Source organism: Myiozetetes cayanensis, unplaced genomic scaffold (genome assembly GCF_022539395.1).
Source record: "Myiozetetes cayanensis isolate MyiCay16 unplaced genomic scaffold, myiCay2020 scf17, whole genome shotgun sequence".
NCBI classification, from domain to species: Eukaryota; Metazoa; Chordata; class Aves; order Passeriformes; family Tyrannidae; genus Myiozetetes; species Myiozetetes cayanensis.
In genome coordinates, this window is record NW_026087378.1 from 16,234,167 (window position 1) to 16,251,063 (window position 16,897).

A 16,897-nucleotide genomic window follows, 5' to 3' on the forward strand; every position below is an offset into this window, starting at 1 on the left:
CTACCTTCAGAGGTAACAGAATTACTTGTGATGGGTAACTGCAGATTTGGACAAGGAGCCCCTTATGTTAGGCTATACTCCTCATGCCTCCAGAATTATTTGCATGTAGATAAATGCTTTAAATCCATCCTGGGTTTTGAGCTGCTAATTAAGGCTATTTTTAACTTTCCTCTGACTTTGAAATGCTTTTTTTCTCAAGGTTGGTTCAGTAAATTGACACATTTCTTGTAACACAGGCAGGCATCTCTGTTTAGAGATTAGAGGGAAAATCAACATAAGTTTTGCTGATAAATGTGGCATGGATAACCTGGCTTTTATCCAATGTTTCTCTTTTCAGTCTTGATTTATCATCTGGTTTTCCCTGTTTCCTTCTTTTGTCTTTTTTTTTTTTCTTTTCCTTCCTCTGCATATTTTTCTCTCTTTTGAAGTTTTCTAAAGGATGAGGCTATTCAACAGTAGCCAAGGAATAGTGAAATTTTCAAATCAGTGATTTTGAACAGAAGAAAAATAGATTTCAGTGAATAAGTAATTTGAAACAGTATTAACTGGTAATAAAATCAGGGAATAAAAAGGAAGGCAATGTTGTGCAGGTACCTGAGGGTGAATAAGTTGAATTAAGGAGTTCAGGTAAGAAGGCAGAGTACCAAACTAAGCTTCTTCAAAAACTCGGGTAACCTGACCTTTGGCCCTGTTTCCCTTCAAGACTCTAGGAAGTATTGCCTTGCTTTCTTTTGATTTCTTTACTAGAGTTTTCTTTGTAAAATATTCCAAAACTATAGATGAAAGCTCTATAGTTGTAGTGGCAATTATCTACTGCTTTATATTTACATAAGATGAATTTCTACCAAGAGAATTTTCCCTTTTGCTTTCTTTTGCAGCTCTTTGCTTATTACACAGGGTGTGTGGGCATTTTCTCCCATTTCTTAGTAATTTGCTAAATTTCAATGCACTATACAACTTAAAGCTCATTTAAGCAATATTGTGTACAAACCACATTATCCAGAATTGGAAAAGACATCCACAGACATACTACAAAAGGAAGGTTCTCAGGACTTAGTTCCATTTTGTTATAGCTGGGAAATGGAGACCTTTGCTTCTCAAGAAATAATCCTACACTAGAAGAAGCCCCAGTTGCAGTGCCAGTTCCAAAAGCAGCTAGTGAATGTTTCCCTGGTGATCAGACAGAGGTTAAAACAGATTTTATGGCTTGATTTAGAAGCAGAAATGGAAGTAAAACCAATTGATGTGGTTTTTCCCTCCTCTTTAATCCTAAAAAAGAAAGGAGGCAGAAAGCCGAGCTGATAACTTAGAAAAAAATTTGCTGTGAAAAGGGATTTAACATTCCTTCTCCATCAGTGGTTTTCAGGCAGAACTGAAGAGCTGCTACTCTTATACCCTTTGAATATATCAGGCTATAATATTTGAGCCAAGACCTAGCAATAGGAAATAGAAAGATGTGACTTAAGGCTTCCTGTACCTGCCCCTCTGCCTTTGCTGATTTTTGCTATGTGTTGAGCACATGCTGTGTCGGCAGAGCAGGGTCTTGGAGGAACTTTCTAAGATGACTCTAGATAGTGCATCCTGAGTGTTTTGGTACACAAGGTTTGCCCTGCATGGAGGTTTGTGCTGCCAGGTGTTGGCTTGATCTGAGCCAGTTCTTCACTGGTTTGATATCATGGTCAGACTAATACCTAAAATTACCCATCCTCTGTGTAATGGCAGCTGGCTCTGGGCAAACCTGCAGCTGCTGAGTCCCTCCAGCTTTATTCCTTGGAGCAGAGGTGTGGGTCAGCTTCACACTGTGCTTGGTACTGCAGCAGTTGCACCAGATGTCTCTTGCTGGGTCTTACTTCTCCCACCCTTTTCTGCAGCTAGAATTAGCTGGAAAGTGGAGGCTGGGAGGAGGAGTTAATGACATGAGAACATGCAACTTCTTAATGAATTACATCTAAGATAATTGGCTAATTACAGAAACTTGTTAATTCCCCAATATTAGAACTACCTTCCCCTGATGGCCTCTTTGGTAACTGATTTCTTTATTAAAGTGGAAGTGTTGATATGTGCCTTCCCTAAAGTTTTTTCCTAGGGCTAAGGCCTACATTAATAGCAATGGATTTTTCATGGCTTCAAGTTGCCATTTTATGCATTTCACACTGATCTCTCCTCTACCTGCTCAATCACTTGCTCTAAGTGCCCCATAGTGTAACTTCCCTAGTGTTGCACAGCACTCAGCCCTCTGACTGCAGAGCCCTCTGAGGCAGTGCCATCATCCTGCTTGTGGAAGGGGAGCAAAGCCACAGCTCAGGGCAGATGGGCCCCTAAACACACCAGGGCATCTTGGTGTCTGTGACTTGGCTGGGGTTTCAAAACTTCTCCCCAGCACAGCCACCAGGTTTCTGAAGTCCTGGGCTAACATTCATTTTTCTCTCTTTTTGCGACTCCCTGGAGCACGTTAGGAGCAAGCAAGGGCTGGCACCACCTGTTAGTTATTGTTTCACACAAGTAATAGCATTTATGTGAGTAACTCAGCAGTAACTAAGGAGAACCATAGCAGCAGTGAAACACAGCAACACCTCAGCCAGGCAAGGCTGAACAACAATGAGAAAGTGACAATTCCAGTATCAAAGTAGTGTTGACTTAGATGTGCCCAAGAGAAAAATAAAGGTGATAGAAATAGGGCACTACCACCAAAGCCAAACTCTTGGGTGTTTTACAGACAGTCAGGCAGAACACAGGTGTGCAGAAAAGGTCTTCACATACCTCCCATCCAGCTCGTGTGCTGCCAGCTCTCTGTGTCTGCAGCGAGCCCACACCGAGTGGCAGTGGGGCCTCCAGTGCCCTGATAATTCATTTGTGTGTGCCCATGGTACAAAGCATGATGAGCTGATCCTGCTTCACTGCTGCCTGGCTATGCAGGTGGGAGTCTGCATCCCTTCCCTCCAGCACACCAAGCAAGAGAGGGACCAAAGAAATTGGTCTCATGCAGCTCAATGTTGGCAACTCCTCACAATGCAAGGTGCAGCTTTCCTTTCGAGTACCGCCCCTGTTTAAGATTTGTCAGTTCAGCTTTTGTTAGCACAAACCAAAACCTTGTCAGCTTTATGGCACAGTTAATTCCCTTGTCTCTGTGCCTTGGAGTTGCAGCAGAGACCAAAGCAAAGCCTGAAATGACGTTGTGCCATTAAAGTCAATTAATGTCCATGCAGTTAACATCATCATAAACAAGTGATAACCAGAATCCTCAGCTGACACTTAAAGTTTAAAGCTGTTGTATGGCATTTTCAAGTCTATGTGCTGCCTAATGACCCCTCTGAGCCCAATTACTGTATAAACTGAAGAGAATGTATTGAATAAATACGCCAACTTCACCTTCTCTTCCTAGAGTTATAATAGTGGAATTTTAGTAGACTTGAGATTATGTTAATTGAGGAGATGCTGTTTCTCTCTTAACTGACTTTCCAGACACTCGTCTGTGGTTGAAGAAGATATACATAAATAGATAGGTACATAGAGATATATCTTCCACTGGAAAATAGTTTATACCCAGGTCTGAAGAAATCTAACCTAAGTATGAATGCTTTCTGATGCTTTTACCTCCAGACTGCCTACTTGGTATCCAGGAGAAACACCCAGGAATTGAATTTTTGTGCAGGTTAGCACAGGAGATTGCAGCTTTGCAACCTGGACAAAAAACTAGGCACTAGAAAATTCCCTCCTGTTTAGAACAGCTATTTAGCAGAATCCATGCCAATCTGCCCACGTTCTCAGGGTGTGAAACCAAGAGGTTTTCCACTTTGCTGTTTTGATGATATTGGAGGTTGCAACTGAAACAGGATTAATGTACTTTGTGGAACTGGATGATCTGAAAATCTTGCAAACAGTTTTCAGGTTCACAAACCTTTACCTATTCACAAATAGATGTATGTATCTTTTCCAAAAAACACCATAATCATGTATAATTTTTTCCATAATGCCTTAAGATACAGATGTACGTTTTGCTTAATCCAAAAGCAATCCCTCCTGTAAGGCAGCCCATGCAGCTGAAATGGTGAAACCAATGCTGCCAGCAGAGCCTCTGCTCCAATTCAGCTGTAGGCAATGACCAGTCTGTAAAGGCTACCTTGGTGACAACTAAGTATTACACCAAACAGTGGGAATGGAGGGCAGAAAACTGGGTGTTTTCTCAGCATAGTTCATGCAGCTTCCTTCAAGCAAACTAAATCTTTATATAGTAGTTCAAATGGTTACATTTGCTCCACCAAAGGCCTATAGTTCTCTCTAAGAAGCCTAAACTGGTGGGATGATTTCCTGATTTGCCAGAATTTGAAGAATTTCTGCTATCCTTTCATGCTATCCTGCATGCTTTTCTTTTTCTGCAGGGAAGCATCCTTCAATTCTCAAGGCCAGATGGAAATGGAATACTGCTTAGTAGTTCCTTATTGAGTAGATAGTAAAGAGTCTGGATGTGTGCCACCTTTTTTTTTTTTCTCTCTGGAAATGGCAGAGATCTAGAGATACATCTCTAGAATTCATAGAAGTACTTTTGTTCAAAATGTATCTGGAAGATAAATCTAATATAAAGCCAAGTTTATTGTAGTGCATGATTAACAAAAGAGTTAATAGTAATTAGTTGCTGTGAATGTAAAATGCTTAAGGATAGAGAAAGATCCAGCCAAGGATTCTTTAACGTATTGAAGAGTGTTTCATGTTTTACATTAACTAAACTGTTATCTCCATTACCTCCAGACATAATTTGGCATCACTGCTAGATTTTGGGGGTTGTTCTTTGCCTGAAAGCACCCTGAGCAGAACAAGTACCGACAACTGAAATATCCTTTCATTTCATGTAAATGTGTCACCCTCAAGGCCTGAGCAAGGGTGTATTTGAGCAGTCACAAAGCATCCACTGATGCATCCATGATATTTGGTTTAATAATGGCAATTAAGCTTTGCACTTTTTTCCTTGCAATTAATAAGCTTCAGTTTAATGAAATTGCAAGGAGGAAGGAGAAAGTAGTGTCTTCTGTCATACTCTTTTTCCTTAGTTGGGATGGGTTCCAATCAGCAAATTGACAGGAATATTTAAGGAGAGACAAAGGTTTATTAAAATTGCCAGTGACTACTACAGACCATTAAGAAAATATCTAGTTGATTGATAAGGACATATTTAATCAACTTTTCCTTAAAAAGCTCTTTGGATAGTCAGTTGCAATGTTGTGGAGAGCAGTAATCTTCCTGTACTTGAACCAACCAAAATTTAAACTCCTAAAATACACTGAACTCTGTCCCTGTTGCTGGAACCTGGTTTTGTCCCATTTGGTACTGGGATTAAGCCTAACAGTGTGTAATTCTTTTCCTTCAGAGGATAAGTGCCTGTGCAATAAGATCCAGAAACTTTCATGCAGACGACTGTTTCTCTTCTCAAGGAGCTTGCAAGGAAAGATTATGCTCAGTTACCCCTAAAATACCAGGCAATGAAAGGATTTAGCAGCATTTATCTCCAAAAGCCAAGAACACTTAACATTTTGGCATAAAACTGCACTGGCCTGGGAAAGACAGACCCTCTGTTCTTCTCAGGGCTTTTGTCACCCCCGGTCCCCACACTGTGGGGTCTGCAAGAACTTATCTTTTCTCAACCAGGGAGAGCTCCTCTGGAATGCAGGAGGAGAAAACATCTAAAGCTGTCTCTGGGAAAGAGACAAAACCCCTCATCTCCTTGCAATAAATCTTCTGGAACGTTTTTCTATACTTAGAGAGCTCACTCTCAAGTGTCTTACACTTTCTTGGAGAAAAAAGTTGGGCTTTGAGTTTTGCCTGTTGAAGGCCATTGAAGAAATTCACCCTCCTGTCACCCCCCTATACTTCTGATATCATCTTAATCATGGAAATGGAACTGTGATACATATAATTACTCAAAAAGATTGTGGATTGTTGAAGGAGTATTCTACCTGCTGAAGTGTGCATGATACATAGTGCACCCCAAATATGAATATTTACAGACCTGGGATGTGCTGTATACAAATCATCCTTCTACCTGTGTTGCCCTTTCCCAGATGTGACATTAGAGTCATAAATCTACTTCAGTTTGCTTTTGCCCTTGAATTTAAGCTTGAATTCAGAATGTAAATATACTTGCAGAATACCCCTGGCACCTTTATTTTCCTTACTGATTTTTTCCATGCATCTAAAACATTTTTTGATATATTTTGAGTATTTTACTTTTCTTCCTGATCTTCTGATTTTCTTGAAGGCTTCATCTCAGAGTTTGACTCTTTGCTTTGTTGTCCTTCCAGTTCACCAGTACAAAAAAATATATCATAGAATAGTTAAATAGGATGTTAAATTTCATCTTGTTTGGTTGCCATGTGGCAACTTTCCACTACACCAGGTTGTTGCAAGCCCTGTCCCACCTGGCCTATATATTCTGTTGCCATGCTCTTTTCCTTGTATTCTCCCCTGCTGCCTGACTGGTAGCAGCAATGTGGGAGTGAGCAAGGATGCTGGCTCCATCACCAACATCCAGCTTGCTTGGTAATAGAATATTTTTGGATATCCCTGAGGGAAGATGCATGAAGGAGGTTGATTACCTAAGGCTGCTGCTTAGCTTTAACATCCTAAGTACAGTTTCTGCCATGTGCACCTGGACTGAGTGTGTGGGGTCAGTAGAGGTTGGCTGCAGGGACTCACGCAGTGGTATTTTCCCTATATGGGGAATGAACCCCCAGAATAATTGAAACATCAAGTTTTCTATTTTATAAGCATTTTATGATGTACATATAGAGCCCCGTCCCAGTCCCTCACAGATCTGTTCTTCCTTTTACATGCCCTTATTCAGAGTTCCTTCTTTCACACTTGAAATACATTTTTTTTCCTGTTTCTTCTAAACTTTTACTTTCTCTCCCCTACTCCTCTTTTTCTCACAGCATGTGTCCTACTCAACTTTCATTGCCTGTTTAAAAGTAGGACAATAAGAAACATCCTGCAGCCTTTCCCTGTCTCCCCTCCTAGTGCAGCTGAGGTTATTAAGTCATTGTTTCAGCCACAGCAACAGTGCTGAAAAGAGAGAAAGTTCCGTGCTGGAGAACTTCCTTGGGTCAGTTCTGAGAGCATCCTGAGAGCACTTCTGCAAGTGTGTGATCTTGGAGGAGGCTGATGCGTTTGCTGCTGTACTTTATGTAACTGGGTTGATTTACATTTAAAAACCTAGAGAAATGAGGGAAAGCTAGTTAAATAGAAAAGTGCAGTAGAGCCTGTCAATGATATTTAGTAGCTGGGAGAGGTTCTTGTTGCCCTTTCATTAATTATATCTTGCTTCAATTGTAGACTACCCAGTTTCAGACAGTGTGCAGGTAAACTGTGGTTCAAGCTAGTCCTCCAAGGTTCCATGGTTTCTTTGTTAGTTGTTGGTCTTTTCATAATTTGTAGCTCCATAGGCAGCTTGCTGTGACTTTGCCCTGGGTGTGCATCGCTAACACACACCAGTTTTGCCATCAGGAGGTCCAGAGTAAAGCCAAATCCTCCCTTCTTGTGCAGTCTGTGATAACTTCAGTGTGCTTGTCTGTACTGTCAATTGTTCTGGAAAAAGTCATTAATGATGAATTAGATTTCTGCAATCTTTCAAAGCTATTCCTTTTTGTTTTGTGAAGCTGATGATGTGAATTGTGCCATCAGGCTCACAGAGGGCTGGGAATCACTAGCTCTGAAAGGCAAAAAATATGTGGGGTCCTCCTGCTTCCCTTCATGGATTGTCCATGGGTCCTTTGATCCAACTGCACCCTTCCACTGTCAGCAAGCAGGGAGACATTGGTAGAAATAAGAAAGCAGCACCTTCACATGAATCAGAAGAACTGAACTAAGGGGGGAATTCGAAGGAATTATAGCTGGTTTTTGTTATGGCAGAACAACTGGTATGTCAGGAAAAGGGTTAATCTACTGATTACACTCACACAGCAAGGAAATGGCAAACTGATGAACTGCGCTTTTCATTCCCAGCTCCCTGGGCAGCACTAATAGAAAAGCATCTAAAATTCTGTATTATCTAAACTAACTAATGAGGTATTTGTGGTTCACCCATCCTTATACTGAATGCACCTCTGGTGACAAAAGTAATAAGTGGTAATTAGCAAGGACTTACACAAAAATAATCCTAGCTGGTGAATCACTGCTGGGAAACACCAGTGTGATGTGAAGTACGTTTAGTTTGCAGGCAGAGGGGTCAGGGTGGAATTGTAGTGATGCAAATGGGCAGGACCTGAGCTCAGTGGCACCAAATGGCTGTTGGTTTAGCTGGAGATTCTACTTTAGAGGGGGCTCTAACTCATCAGTTACCTAAATACCAGACTTCCTAATTTACAGCATAATTCTTTTTGAAATTATAGTCAGCAGTTATCAAAAAGTAGTTTTTTTCTCTACACAGTTTGCAGATGGCACAAATTGCTTGGGACTAGTCAGATCCAGAGAAGTCTGAGAAACACAGAAGGGGCTTAATCACCTGTGGTGAACAGGACAGAGACATGACTGGTGACCAAGGCAAGCTGATAAAAAAGCCTGCAATTTAAGCAGTAAATATCATTTCTTGGGACTAGGTAAGTTAAAATCACTCATGAGAAAGGCCTAGTTTTCATTTTGCTGTGAATAGCTTTAAATCAAAGCAGCAATAAACCCCACTGACTTTATGCACACACAAAGAGATCATATTGGATCATCAATATGTATAGAATAGTACCTTCATACTCTTGATGCTGTAGCCACCTGTAATGCTGTGAGTGAGCTTATTATGCCACTTCTACAACACAACAGAAGTGGAAGCACTTCAGAGACCTGCAGTGGAAACATGTTTATGGTCAACAGCTGCATGAGAAGACTGTTCAGGACTGCTGAGTGTCAGAAGATCCATAGACAGAACTGTTCAAGAGATATTTGAAGTAATGAACTGTACAAGGAGGATCCATCAGATGCTCCTATTTATTCTTTATCATAGCATAATAGCAAAGGAATAGTCAATCAAAATGACAAATTTAATATTAAGAGTTTTAAACCAGGCTAATCACAGAATACCACCAGGGTTTTCTTGAAGGTGTGTATACTGAGAATATGTCATGCTGCATTTGCTTTAACAAAGTGACAAATCCTCTTCTTCAAAAGTGCTAATCTGTTCCAAATAGCTTGATCATGGAAAAAGCATCTGCTATGGGGAATATTATTCTCCAATTTGCTGTGACTTTTGCACCTTCGTGTGATGTACTATTTTCCCCCACCCAATTTTAAGAGCTGATCATAGATTGCACGAATCATTTATGTGATTCATCATAGCAATTCTTTTATTACCAGAAAATCCTTTTTATTACATGTTATTTTGATTGATCTTTATAAAGTTCCTACTTCTCTGTATATAACTAGAAAAGTGTTGTTCCAGTTGCTGTTATACAAAATCTGTTGCTCAGTGACTACAGTAGAAAACCAGGGAGTCCAGTTTGTACAATTTATTTCACATCTGATCCTAGTCAAAATCACTTAGTCCCTTAAGCTACCCTCTCTGAGGGTAACAATATGTATTTTGCAGCAGATTTACAAATGTTTGGGAAGCATCAATCCAAAAGCTGAGACAGAAACGCTGTCTCGGTTTAACGAGAGAGAAACGTTCCCTTAGGAGGGCAGGATATGGGAAAAGCAACCAAGCTCCTCCCTCCAAGTAATGACAGCTTTGAAATTAAGGGGCTCCAGTTGAAAGGCATGGAAAAGGAAAATAATTGAGCTCTTTCCTAAAGAATACATGGGTATGGAACACAGGGAACAAATAATAATGCTCCTGCAACTCAACGTGGCCTGTGGACTCAACGCTGTCAAAGGTGGGCTCTGGCCACGACCCTCTTTCTGTCTGATGGGAATAAACACAGCTAAAATCCACCTTCCCCCTTGCCTTGGGGAGGGGAAAACAAAAGAGCTCGTGCTTCTTGCAAAGATGGGTCGTTAGCGTGTCAGTAGGACAGTCATTAGGGTCTAAGCCAGTGAAAAAATTCACCAGAAGGTAATGAAAAAAAGAAATTATATGTAACATGGTCTTTAGGCTGTAGAATTCTATAGAAATAAAATTTGAATCCTTCTATTTATTTGGCATTGGCTTGGTTTTTCTGATTGTTCCAGAAGTGACGCAAATAAAATATGTAATAAACTCCTGATGAATATTTCTGTCTCTTGTTAGGAGTTGGTGATCCTCTATTTCCGGCCAGATTTCTACTGGAGAACTAAACTGAATAGCCTTTCTTTGGTTTAAGTCACAGAACCAGTTTCTCTCATTAGCTCAGTACTACAGGAAAGAATGAGTATTGCTGTAGGTGTTGGACCCAGTAAGCTGTTGAGGAAAGCTCTTTTATTTATTAGTTCTTATTATGGAGAAAGCACACGGATGTGTTTGGGTCCACAGAATTTGCCTTCCATGAGACATCTCTAGTCAGCTCTTCAGTCAGTCACTTGTGATGATTTGAATGTTTAAGGAACAGGAGAGAGCTGATTTGATTTAATTAATTGTAAACCATGACACTGGGTCATGTGGCTTCCAAACTGGATCATTTGATGGGTGGGTGGACTTGGTGCTCTGCATGTCAGGCAACGGGCAGCACTCTCCTTAAAATGTTAGCACAGCATGAGCCCAGCAGGTCCCCAGCATAAAGAATCCCTGTTCTTGGGGCAGCAATGAGAAAGTGAAGAATGATCCAAGTGTCTATTTTGAGAAGTTCTGGAAAATGAGAGAGGAAAAGCAACATCCAAGTAGAACTGCTGGCATCAAGGTGGTCCCAAAGCAGCCTGAAGGTCCTGAATGGGAAAATTCTCATTCAACATTCCCTCCAAGCCTGACTGAAAACTGTCTCAACCTCAGGAAAATCATGATTTGGCTTTGACAGCACTGGATAGTGCTTCTGGCATGCATGAGGTCCTCAAGCAGTGAATGCTCTGGGGACTGAAGCTGCATGTTCTCTTGCAGTTGCTCGTATCAGGAACCCCTAAGGCATCAAAAATGTTGTACTTGGCATAAATTGCAGTAACATAAACCATAGACCTAACACTTTTCCATGTCCTTGCCCCTGCCTCTTGCTGAGGTGCTGCTGCAGGGCTTTAGCAGCTGCAGAGGTGTGACATTACCGTGAGAGAACATGGAATTGCAAGGCACACCTTGAGGGAGCCAAGTGCTTTGAGTTTCACTGCTCCTCATAGCATCAATTTTTAATTTAAATTTTTTTTAGTGGTAATTAGATTCAGGAGGTTTGTGCATTGCTGGGAACAAACTTTGTGATTAGATGTATCTGCAAGTAAATAATGTGCCTGGGAACGAGTGGGTGAGGCGGGCTCTTTCATTCTGTGTGCTCTTTGAACATTTAACTGAAGTAGTTGAGAAAACAGCGGAGTTCAGCAGCCAGCCAGTAAATCTCACAAACATCCCTTCTATAGACAGGAAAGAACTTTGTTATTTTTGTGGTAATACACCTATCCAAACTTAATGTGATGTGGGGGTGGGGTTTTGTTGATTTGGGTTTTTTTGTGCAGTAGTGTTTGGATTTGTAATGGGAATAGGACATGATAAACCAAGGAATTATCTGACTGTTTTTAGGTCTGCTTGTCACATGTTACTCCTTCACATTCTGCTCACCTTGTCTGGGAGAGATTCGACAGTACAGTGATTTCAGGTCCTTGATAGTTTTAAAGCTGAACGTGGAATATGAACCATAATGTGGCATCACAGCCAGACAGCCAAAGCAATGAAAACCTAATGTGGCAGATGCTGCAGAGCACAAAAAAGTCCTTCAGCCTGAAGTACTCATCAGGAGAAATGGCTTTGATATTATGCCACTGAGCTCTGGAGAGGTAGATGCCAGTGACGGAGAACCCTCATGAATAACACATTTGTGAGTGTGATTTGGCCACCTGCATGCAGAAACAAAGCTCAAATTCAATTAAAGCGTTCATTGCTTGTTGACTTGATCACTCAAGTGTGTTATGAGTACTCTGCACCTCCAACCTGGCTTTAATATGAGCATCTCTCAGCAATTCAAGTGCATTATTTAGTTAATGTGATACACAAAATCCCATTGAGATCCCGCACCTGATGTTGGTGATCAGCAGCAGTTGCAGGCAGAGGCAGCACCAGGAGATGCTGTGGAGCAGTGTGGAGGGTGAAAGCCAGCCTGCCCTGCTCCCTGGGGACTGTGGGGACAGGGACCTACTGCTTGCCTGGAGTTGAGTGTAAAATTAAGGGCATGGGTGATGTCTGTTCTCCTGAACATTCCACCTGGGAATACCAGCATCCAATAGCACACTTGAATAACCGAGCTTTTACTGGTGTTGCAGCACTGCATCTGCCATCCTGATGAAACACTCAGCCTGCCAAGTGTTTTTCTCATCTGTGGTGATAATGGGGAAATACATCATTGCCCTGTGAGCAGCCAGCAGTGCTGCCCATGCCAGCAGCCTGGGGAATCACTGCCTGCAAGGGGAATTGTTCCAGCAGTGCGGGCCCACCCGGTGCCCGGGTACGCGTGAAACGCCGGTGGGCACTTCTTGCTGTCCAGCAGACAACCCTGGGGAACTGTGGGCAGCTGTTGCTTGCAGAAGGAATTACTCTGCAGGTCCTGGGCTCTGTGTGGGCACACACATGGGTGTGGGAAGTGTGCTTGTGTATATCCCAGCGTGTCGTGGGCGAGGCGTTTAGAAAAGGAAAGCCCTTTCCTCCCCTACAATGTCTCATATTCTCTCACGCAGTACAGCAGAAGCATTGACAAAAAGCACCTGCACTGGCAGAATTACTGAGAAAAATCTCAGATGTAAAAGTTGACTGGTATCACAGGTATTTAAAAAGAAAATAAAATTGTGTGAGATGTTGCTGAGGTTAGCAGCACTGCTCAATTGTTCAGGGGCAGAGCAAGCTCCTGAGAGAATTACCCTGAGGTGAAAGAAAATAAAACCATAGGTTATGGTTAAATGCAGAAATTGCTTGTATGTTCAAAAAAAAAAAAAAGGTAGTGAGAGAGGAGGGGGAGAGGGGAATGTGCTGTGCACTTAACTGAGCAGCTGGAAGGAAGGCTTTAAACAGGATTTCTCAGCTTCTGGTGTGTGGCAGTTGTTTGCAGTCACACCAGGAGGTATCCGTGTGGTGCCTCAGAGGATGTGGACTAAAGGCGAGTCGGAGGGACTCCAGACTTTAGGGATTGTAGTGGTGGTGTGCTCTTCTCTGAAACTTTTGCACTACCTCGGGCTGATTGACTTGTCAGATGGTAAGAGAACTCAAGTTTTCCAGCTCCTGTTTACTTTTGTTTCAATCCGTGTGAGTGCAGCTGCCGTGGGCAGCAGATGGCTGTGGGAGGAAGGTGGTGTCTGTCACTGCATTGATTCTCAGTGTGGGCTTCGTCTTTATTAAGAATCATAAAGGCTGCAAAGAGGGAATTCTGTTTTATGCTTTACTGAGGACCTTTGCTTGCTTTTGATGTATTACCATAGCCAGAGAAAATCTGAAGCTGTGATGTTTTTTGCCTTGTGTATTTATCAGGTTTTCTTAATTATTTTTTCTTATTGTTAATTCTTTCTCTCTCTTGAAAATAAATTAGTACCAAGCTGGAAAAAGGAAAGGCCCTCTTGGGATAATGGAAGTACAGCTGATAATTAGGTGCATGATTTCAGGTGGCTACCTAAAGCAGTTTTGTTGTGATATTTGCAGATTAAAAGATGTGATGGATTGAATGTGAACAAAAAAAATGTGACCAAAAAATGTAATTGCTATTCCAGACACTTCAGTAAAATAATCTAAGGAGAAATATTTCTGTTTTCACCCGTTGGAGGGGAAGATCTGGTCTCTCTTTGACTTACCAACGTAATGAACTTTTTTCTTCCTAAACGTTTTTCTGGATAAGTAAATCTTATGGGTTTTAACAACTAAGTGAGCTTTAGGGCTTATATTATCCTTTTATAAGGGGAATGTAGGTATCACTAAATTTTGAATGAAAATAACTTCTTGATAATGCAAATGAGGGGTTTTTTTAAAACATAGGGTCTCCCAAGTCATTGATTGTATTCTTTCTTCGATGGCTGTCATGTTTATCTAGAAAAGAAAATTGCAATACTACAATACTAGCATAAGCACCCATGTCACTTTGTTCAGCTATTATCTTCAAAATATGGTTTAGAAAAGGCTGGCAAAAGAGTGAATAAAAGTAAAGAAAATTTATATATTAAATCAGTTTTACTGGATAATATTAAAGTCATGAAAAGCCGATGGAATTTTAACCTTGCTACAATAACATCTGTGCTGTCACATTATCCTAGAAATCCTCCTGCAGAATTAGGAACAAATATGAAAAATGGTCTAATTAAGATTATTTATACTAAGAGGAGATGTAAATTGGCATGTATTTGTTATCACATGAATTTTGATATTCCTTATTACAAAATGAATATCTCAGGAGCTTTTTGTTTACTCCTAGAATGTCACTGGAGTTTAATTACATAACTACAAATAAATTAAGGTCTCTGACAATGGCAACTAATTTCAAATAATGGCAGCAGAAATTCACACCTTAAAAATAAGCTGTCAAGTGAAATGCTGAGGCATTTGCATTACTATTGCATTTGCTTTGTATTAACTGCATGAACATTTTCATACCTCCCTTCCAGACCTAATTACCATCATCCCAGTATCTGTTGTTTCTGAAGCAATTACTTTTTCCAGGAGAGTGTTTTCCCAGCAAAGTCGAGTCTGTGACGGGTGAGAAAGTTGTCTGTGCAAAGGTGGAAGGAGCAAACGGGAGCAAAGAGTCCCTGGGCTTGTTTGCACAGGGATCGGTGACTGCCCCGCCCGTGCAGGCAGGAGGGGTGGCATTTACCTCATTTACCTCTCTGTAAGGGGTCTCTGGCACAGTTCCTGGTACCCAGAGTTGGGCTTGCACGCACTGCCTGACAGGGTATAGGAGCACAGTGTTAGAAACCTGTTCAGCTCTGGATAATTTGTACTGGAATTTTGTTTTTCTGGCTGCAAAATAGTTCATTTGGAGATCAAGATATTTTTATTTGGTATTTATTATATGAGCTTGTGTTTTTCCCTTTTGACTCCGTTCCTTTGCTAAGAATTACCTGTATGTGTAATTAGAATATTAATGTGGCATGGGTGGTGGTTGATGCAGTGCAATATAGATTTCAATAAATTAGAATTCTTTAAAGGTGACTTTGTCTTCTTTGATATGTTGGTACAGTGGGTGCTTATATTGCAGTGTAAGTATTTCTAACATCTTTATATTCACTAGAAATGGTCACTACTTTTACTTATAAACATCTAGAAATTCCAGGTACTTTCTCGTAGCTGTGTGAAATAACACAAAAATAAGACACCAAAATTGGCTATATATATTCCTTCTTAGAACTGTTCCATCTGCAGATGGAACAGGCTTAAAATGTCCCTTTGTTCTGCTTAAAGAAAAGAAAAACAAACTAAGGAACGACAACAAAATCAAAAAACCACTACACAGAAAAAAACCCCAAACCTGAGTGTTGATTCTTCATTAGTATAGCACAGGAAATAATCATTACGGAGAGGGAAATAGCGTGGACAGTAATTTGGAAAATATGAAATTTTAGTCTTTGGTGCAGCTGAATGCAGGTGTTTGCTCAGTTCCACCCTTTCCTGGCTGTGTGCAGGAGGTGAGGGCCCACTCTTGCTATTAGGTCATTCAGGTGTTTGACTGGAGATGATTGAAACCAGAGACATTGGGGGCAATTTTCATCTCTGAGCATAACCTAAAACTGTTGAGCATTTTTAATAAAAGATTTAAGAATAGGAAAGAATCTTCCTTGAACTAACTTACAATTGGAGACCAAAAACCCTCTGTAAATGAAAGTAAATTCTGTCTGTACTTTTTTTTTTAATTAGTTTGGCTTTAACTTCTTTGCAGAGCATCCACCCATTCTGTAGGTACCCTTGAAGCATTCATAAATCATCCTACCTCAAATTAGAGGCATCCAGAGCAAATATGAATTGTGGTTTTGGGATAGTTGGTAGGGTACAAACCCCTGAAAATAAGCAGAGCAAAATATACCATCAAGCACATTGTCAGTGATTTAGATTTTTAATGCAGGAAAGCCTGTTTTCCTTAGTTGTAGTCGCTTATTTTATGACAGAATAGTAGAAGCAAATGCTAAAATATTTTTCTTGATTGAATAAATGCATTCACAAATCACCTTCCTCCTGCTCTTGCTTCCTGAGCCCAGCTTTTTAAAGGTATTTACTGCCCAACTGCTACAGATACAACCTAACCTGCAGTGAAATCTATAATCTGGCTTGTTCTCTGATTTGATATGATATTGATTAATCCAAATGTGGAATAGGTATATTCTTATACAAAAGCCGTGGTGGATTATCAATTTCAGAACAATTTTGTTTGTTTGTTTGTTTTTGTTTGGGAGGGAGTTTTTCATTAGTTCTGTTTTCATGGGGTTTTTTAGTCCAGTAATGTGTTATGGTATTATGTTCATAGGTTCACACTTGCATAGGTGCCTCACACTTTCACTGTTTGGCTCATTTAGACACATTGAAAGACAAAGCCCCACATTGCAAAGGGAAGCAGACAGATGAATGTTGTGCAGCCAGAATTAACTCGAGGATTCCTGTGTTTTGGCATCTTGTCTATGCTCTGCTTGCATAGGTTTTTGCCCATGCCAATTTGGGAAGTGCATTATATGCACTTATGATGTAACTCTATTTAGCTTTATGGAAGGTATTTCAACTAATTATTACAGCTTTCCTGCAATGAAGTGTCTGAATTTGCTGCAGCACTTTGAGCTTTCAGGGTTTCCTCTCACACGCTCAGGCAGACCCCAGACCATCACACAGCCTGTTCCAGAGGCTGCTAAAGATGGGTAG

At 40.8% G+C, this 16,897-nt stretch overlaps 1 protein-coding gene across 5 annotated transcripts in view; it reads left to right on the top strand.

The window, feature by feature from the left end:
* The window catches only part of KCNIP1 (potassium voltage-gated channel interacting protein 1), a 338,293-nt gene that overhangs the window by 276,315 nt on the left and 45,081 nt on the right, over positions 1-16,897 (top strand). Inside the window, exon 1 of one of the 5 annotated variants that reach the window (XM_050312575.1) lies at positions 8,486-8,585. The exons of the other annotated variants lie outside the window; for them this stretch is intronic. The gene's annotated coding sequence lies outside the window, so the exon portion shown is untranslated. Of the gene's footprint in view, positions 1-8,485; positions 8,586-16,897 lie in introns of those variants that run through there. 5 annotated transcript variants of the gene reach the window in all.